Here is a 6,815-nt window from a genome sequence, read left to right as displayed (position 1 = left end):
TTTTTTGTTTTTATTTTAATTTAAGGGTTTTATGTTTGTTTTTTACTTGCAACCTCAAATGACCAAATGGTATGATGCACACTGAGATACTCAATAAATGTACAGTTATTCTTAGCCTTTTTTCCTAGAACTTTAATATTAACAAGGAAAATTTTGAAATGGACAATGAAAAGATAACACTTTGTGTATGGGGAAGAATATCATGCAGTTGATGACGGTACATTAAAATTCACACAAAAGGACATTTTGACTAGCATTCCGAAAGAGTCCATTGATTATAAGATTATCTATGAGGTTTTGGACCAGGCATTACACTACCGAATTATGGCTAACTTTGGTTTGTGATCTAGACCAAGTCACCCAATCTATCTTGGATTTTAGTTTTCTGGTTTATGAAATTAAGGAGTTAAGCTAAATGACTTGGGTTTCTTTTCGTGTATCATAATCAAAATGCTGTAACTTCTCTAGTGAATCATAGAACACTGACTCTTACAAGTATGTCATGAAATACTTTATGCTGTGAGCAGGTATACATGTATAATATATGTATAGCTATGAACAAATACATTTTAAATAAATGCACAACGAATTCTACAAAATGGGCTCCAACATTAACAAATGATCTCAGTCTTTCTCAGAGCTGACCATAAACTATAAAACATTTTTATAAACACTATCAGCATTAAAAACGAAGTAAAATCTAGCCAAAAAATTCAATGTTCTCCAAAGTCATGTTAATCAAATCAGGTGATATATTAATGAAGTACATATGACTAAAAGGAAAAATATATGTCATTCCTGTGGTAAGAAGAAGCTGAATGTCACTAGAAATTTTTACAAGCTTTAGGAGAGGAAGAGTTCCGTTTAGGAAAATAATCATTTCAGATGATCTGAAGAAGGGTATTGGATGGAACCTATCCAATAAGTTCATCACAAAAGAGGACCTGAGAGACAAGAATGAATGGTTTCTGACTTGTGGAGAAATTTGAAGATAATCTCCCTTGCTTGAAATGCGCTGATTAAGATTGGCACTTGCTTACAGGAGTGAAAAACAGGTAAGGGGTGCGCGCGTCTTCACACACACAAGAGGAAATACAGAGAAAAGGAAGACACAAACATGAAATGAGAATTAAATGAAATAGAATCACACTGCTGATAGAAGGGTTAAAAATCTAAAATACAACAAGAAGGGCAGGTGTTAAGCGATAAAGGGGGGCAGAACAAGTCTTTTATCCCGCCATTTAATTGGTCACCTTAAGAAAGAATCCTATCTTCCCACCGCAGCTGAGAAGACACTTCTAAGAGGTACAGCTAAAAGGTGGAGGACTGATAAACAACTTAGAGGTTGGTTTCGGGAACGATAAAACAACCAATGGGCTGCCCGGCCTGCGCCGCGGAGTCCCGAGGAGCCTGCGCTGTGCTCCTCCCGCGGTGTCTCGTCATCTCCGGGAAGACTCGGCGCCTGGGTCCGCGCTCTCTGGGTAAGCTTTCCGAGAAGCTTTCCCGGGAGCTCGCCGGTCCTGGCCCCAGAAGCCTGCGGACCCACCCAGGGAGGATAAGCAGCTGAAAGGCCGCGCGGTGCCGCGCCTGGCACCACCTTTCCGGGGGAAGCCACGCGCACCCGGCATCGCACGCGGCTCTCCACCCGCGCCGCCGGACCTGAAACCAGGCGGAGGGCACACGGCGCTGCCGCTGCGGGCGGCGGACCAACCTATGCTTACTCCGGAGCCTGTACCGGCGCCGACGGGTCGGACCTCCATGCGCGGAGTCGCCCCGCTGGTACGTGCGAAAGGCGGGGCCGACTCCACGCGGTGCTGCGCCCTGAGACCGTTTATCTGCAGTCAAGGCAGCCTCCCGGCTCAGCTTGGGACGATGCGCGAATCGGGAATCCCAGAGCGCGGTGGCTAGACCAGGTTCCGCCGCCTCCCCCACAGTCCCTTTCTTAATCGTTCAGACGGAGCCTGGTCGACTTCGCCGGAGACTGCCAGGTGAGAGGCCCCAGAGACACTAAGGGTAAAAATAAACCCAGCGCCAGCGGCGGGTATCCTGTAGGCCTGCTGGACCGGAGACGCGAGCGAGGGCCCAGCCTTTTCTGTTTGTACACCCAGTGACGGGCGCGTGTCTGTTTACTGTTGTAAGGTGTTGGCGTGGGTTTTCTTGCTTGCTTTTATTTTAGTTCTCAGATTAACCAGAGGGTGTTGCCTTTGTGGACTGGGTTAACATCCTTGAGGTGCTAAGAATCATCATATGCTATTGACTGAAGAATATAACCTTAAGACAGCAGTAGCTGCTGTAAGAGATAAAGTAAAACATCTCAGTAACTAAACATAGTTCAGGCTTATTTCTCGTTCATGTCAAGTCCATTCACGTGTTCAACTGTTGGCCTTCTACTCAATTATTCAGGAACCCAAACTCCTTTTACGTTATGGCTTTGCCATCCCCTAAGACCTTGGAGTCCTTAGTTTCCAGGCAACGGACAGAAAAGGAAAAGCTACTAGAGGATTGCATGAGGATTGTTTCTTATGGGTGAGGACTGGAAATCACATACTATTTATGTCCACGTGCCATTGACCAGACTTCAGTCACATGCCACACTGACCTGCAAGGGAGACTGGAAATGTACTATGGACCCAGGCAGAAGAGTAAACGATTTTGGTAAACACATATCAGTCTCTGACCCTCCCTTAAAGGGCAGACTGCATCTTAGTCATCTTTGTTACTCTTGTGCCTAGCACACCATAGAAACTTGTTAAGGCTTTGGGAGGCCGAGGTGGGCATATCACCTGAGGTCAGGAGTTCGAGACCAGCCTAGCCAACATGGTGAAACCCCATCTGTACTAAAAATATAAAAATTAGCTGGGCATGGTGGTGCACACCCGTAATTCCAGCTATTCCGGAGGCTGAGGCAGAAGAATCGCTTGAACCCAGGAGGCACAGGTTGCAGTGAGCCAAGATTGTGCCACTGCACTCCAGCCTAGGTGACAGAGCAAGACTCCATCTCAAAAAAGAAAAAAAAAAAGGAAATGAAACTTGTTAAGGGATGGAATTGTTATGTGTCTAAAGTTGAAACTTAACCATATTTCATTGTGATTGCTTAGGAATCATTTATCATCCTCTAACTAGATTACAAGATCTGAATATAGGAACTATTTAAGACCGTTCACTTCTGAATCCTCAGCTCAAGGACTGGGACGTAACAAGAACTTAATAGCTCTTGTTTGTTGAATGAATGAATGAATCATCAGAGAGGAAAACGAGCAAGACAGTTCGTCAATGTTGGAGTTAGGAAATACTGAAAAGGTGACATTTGAGTTAGATTTTGAATTTCTTCAAGTAGAAAAAGCAGAAATGAAACTCCAGGCAGCAGTAGTAGTGATATTTTATTGTTGTTGTTTTGTTTCATGAGTGGAAATTTGGAAAACAACCAAATGTTTATAAGTCCAACTTTTCTTCATTCAGTATTCAAATATTACAATTTAACTTCAGGGTAGAGGAGGGGAAATACATAATCTTACAATCCAAATAATTTCTGTTGACTAAAAGAATGGCAGTGAAAACCTTGGCACTAATTTTTGACTTTCTAAAATGTTATTTTCTGGACATTTTTGAGCAATTTCAATACAAAGGCGGTGTTCTGATCATTCATTGCCTATGATGACTTTGCACTATATCAAGAAGCTAGAAAGATAGAAACTAAAGTTTATAAGACAGAGGTTCCTCATCACTGCTCTTCATCAGGGCTTCTCAGGGATGGTTCTGCAACAAAATCACCTGTTATGTTGGTTGGGATGCTTTTGGCTGCAAGTAACAGGATATTCAGCCAAAACTCCCTTCAAAAATACAGATGTACTTTGCTCATACATGAAGATGTTTGAAGGTGGGTGGGTCCAGGGTTTGTTCAGTAGCTCAATAATATCAGGGCTCTATGTTGCTTTCTGTGTTCAGCTAATCTTGACTTTTCTTCATGGGTGAATGATGGCTGCTAGAATTGTCCCAAGAAACCCATCCACAATCCCAACTTCCCTTGCCTCTTTACCTGGTCATTTAAAGACAAAAAGAGGAGAGGATTTTCCTCCTCTCTGTCTGTCTTTACTAAGAAGGAAAATCTTATGTGATATGCCCCAGTAGTCTTGCCTACAAATTCCAATGGAAAGAAATGAATCATGCTCACTCCTTAGCCAATAAGTGGCAAAGAGGAATGGTGTTACAGAGATTGATTTACACCAATAATGACTTATCCCTAGGGCTGGAGAAGGGTCCCACTGGCATACCTGAACACTTGGCATTTAGACAGGCCATAAGTCATGTCTGTCCCACTTGGGGTAGATTCAGTCTCTGTAGATTCTGATTTTAGTGGGCCTAGAAATAATATTTTAAACTTTTAGTAAATATATTTCACTTTTGTGAAGAGAGAGAATAGAAACGATGAAAGCAAGTATTGAGTCCCTTATGTAGGGGTAATTTCCTTTTATTCTTATCTCATTATGTAGTGTTTTCCTTCATGAGTCAATGAAATTACTAAATCCTTAACCAAATAAAATAGCGGTTGTTTTCCTTTGGTAACTTGACCGCATGTATTTGACACACCTAAGTCTTTCAGATAAGGTAGTTCTCATTCAGGGAAACACTATTAGTCATTTTAGTAATCAATTGTCTAAGAAAGTGTTAAGCCCTACTCTGAGCCTGATCTGAATTCCTCGGTGCTGGGTAGGGCTCCTTTTGGGAAATGAGCATTAGATCAGTGTTGATAAGCAAATACAGAAACTGGAATGTTTCTGTATGTTCTATGTAGAAATACTATATGAGACTGAGAAACTATATGTTCAACACATGAATGGATGAACACAAAGGTAGGAGATTGTTGTTATTATTATCATTATAGAGTACTGAACAATCATAGTGATGCTCTTTCAAAGGCATGAATACAACCCAGCGTACTCTAGCAATGTCTTTGTCCATTTTTGTTACTATAACAAAATACCACAAACTAAATAATTTATAAATAATCAAATTTATTTCTCACAGTTCTGGAGGCTGGGAAGTCCTAGGTCAAGGTGCTAATTAGATTTGATGTCTGTTACACACTTGATCTCTGCTTGCAAGATGGTGCCTTCTTGCCATGTCTTCTTCACATGGAGGAAGAGACTACTGCTGTGTTCTCAGATGGTGGAAGGGAAAGAGCCAAAGGGACTAGGCTGCTCCCTTTGACCTCTTTTATAAGAGTGCTAGTCCCATTTATGAGGGTTGAGTGCTGGTGACTTAATCACTTCTCCAAAGTACCTCCCTCTTAATACCATCACCTTGGCAGTTACATTCCAAAATCTGAATTTTGGAGGGACACAAACATTCAAGCCATAGCAAGCAATATATGTAAATTCTCCGTAAGATTACTCCTTTAAATGTCAGCCTATCCAAATCACAGGCAGCAAATAGCAAGAATAAAAAGTCTTTATCCATATCTTTTAGCAGTAACTGAAATTATAGCAGTAAGTCTATTTTACTTGACTGAGAGCCTACGGACATTTGCAAGTTGATAGTTCCTTTATTTCTTCTGGAATATTACAGAAAGTACTTGTAAACATTTAGATTAGTAAGATAATTTGAAAAAGAGAACATTTAACAAATATCTCTCTATGTGAAAACATATTTACAGAAATGGTGTCCAAAGTATGCTCCACTTGCCAGAAGGAACAGGAGTGAGTAGACAGGGCTCCTGCAGCACCACCTTATTCGTTCCATTTGTAGGATTTAAGGATTAGATTTCATTTGATGAAAGATATTTGACATAAAGATATGAAGACCAGGGCCGGGTGTGGTGGCTCACGCCTGTAATCCCAGCACTTTGGGAGGCCAAGGCGGGCAGATCATGAGGTCAGGAGTTTGAGACCAGCCTGGCCAACATGGTAAAACCCCATCTCTACTAAAAATAGAAAAATTAGCTGGACATGGTGGCCGGCACCTGTAATCCCAGCTACTCGGGAGGCTGAGGCAGGAGAATAGCTTGAAACTGGAAGGCGGAGGTTGCAGTGAGCTGAGATCTCGCCACTGCACTCCAGCCTGGGCAAAAGAGCAAAACTCCGCCTCAAAAAAAAAAAAAAACAAAAAAAAAAAACAAAAAAAAACCATGAAAACCAAACTTGAAAATTGAAAACCACTGCTATTGGTGATTCTGGGTAGTTACTCATCTTCTTTGAAAAATCACAACTACAAAAAATGATTTTAAATTGTGGCAGGTGGAATTAAGTTACCTCAAATCAAATCACCAGACTATATCTATGAGAAATATTACCAAGAAATGTGGTACCATTTTCTTTTCTCTAAAGCTTTAGGAATTGAGTAGATTTTTTTTAAATGTATTTAAAATTAGGGCCAGGCAGGGTGGCTCACATCTCTAATCCCAGCACTTTAGGAGGCCAAGGCCAGTGGATCACTTGAGGTCAGGAGTTTGAGACCATTCTGGCCAACATAGTGAAACCCATCCCTATTAAAAATACAAAAATTAGCCAGGCACGGTGGCTCACACCTGTAATCCCAGCACTTTGGGAGGCCGAGGCGGGTGGATCATGAGGTCAAGAGATCGAGACCATCCTGGCCAACATGGTGAAACCCCGTCTCTACTAAAAATACAAAAATTAGCCAGGGATGGTGGCACGTACCTGTAGGCCCTCGGGAGGCTGAGGCAGGAGAATCACTTGAACCCGGGAGGTGGAGGTGGCAGTGAGCCAAGATCGTGCCATTGCACTTCAGCCTGGTGACAGAGCGAGACTCCGTCTAAAAAAATAAAAAAATAAAAATACAAAAATTAGCCAGGCATG

At 42.0% G+C, this 6,815-nt stretch overlaps 1 protein-coding gene across 3 annotated transcripts in view; it reads left to right on the top strand.

The window, feature by feature from the left end:
* Nucleotides 1-1,441: 1,441 nt before the first annotated feature.
* Nucleotides 1,442-6,815, top strand: part of SLC9B2 (solute carrier family 9 member B2) — a 60,005-nt gene continuing 54,631 nt past the window's right edge. The window contains 1 exon segment of one of the 3 annotated variants that reach the window (NM_001133107.1): nucleotides 1,442-1,988. The gene's annotated coding sequence lies outside the window, so the exon portion shown is untranslated. 3 annotated transcript variants of the gene reach the window in all.

This window comes from Pongo abelii, chromosome 3 (genome assembly GCF_028885655.2).
Source record: "Pongo abelii isolate AG06213 chromosome 3, NHGRI_mPonAbe1-v2.0_pri, whole genome shotgun sequence".
NCBI lineage: Eukaryota > Metazoa > Chordata > Mammalia > Primates > Hominidae > Pongo > Pongo abelii.
This window is presented reverse-complemented; position numbering and strand designations above follow the sequence as displayed.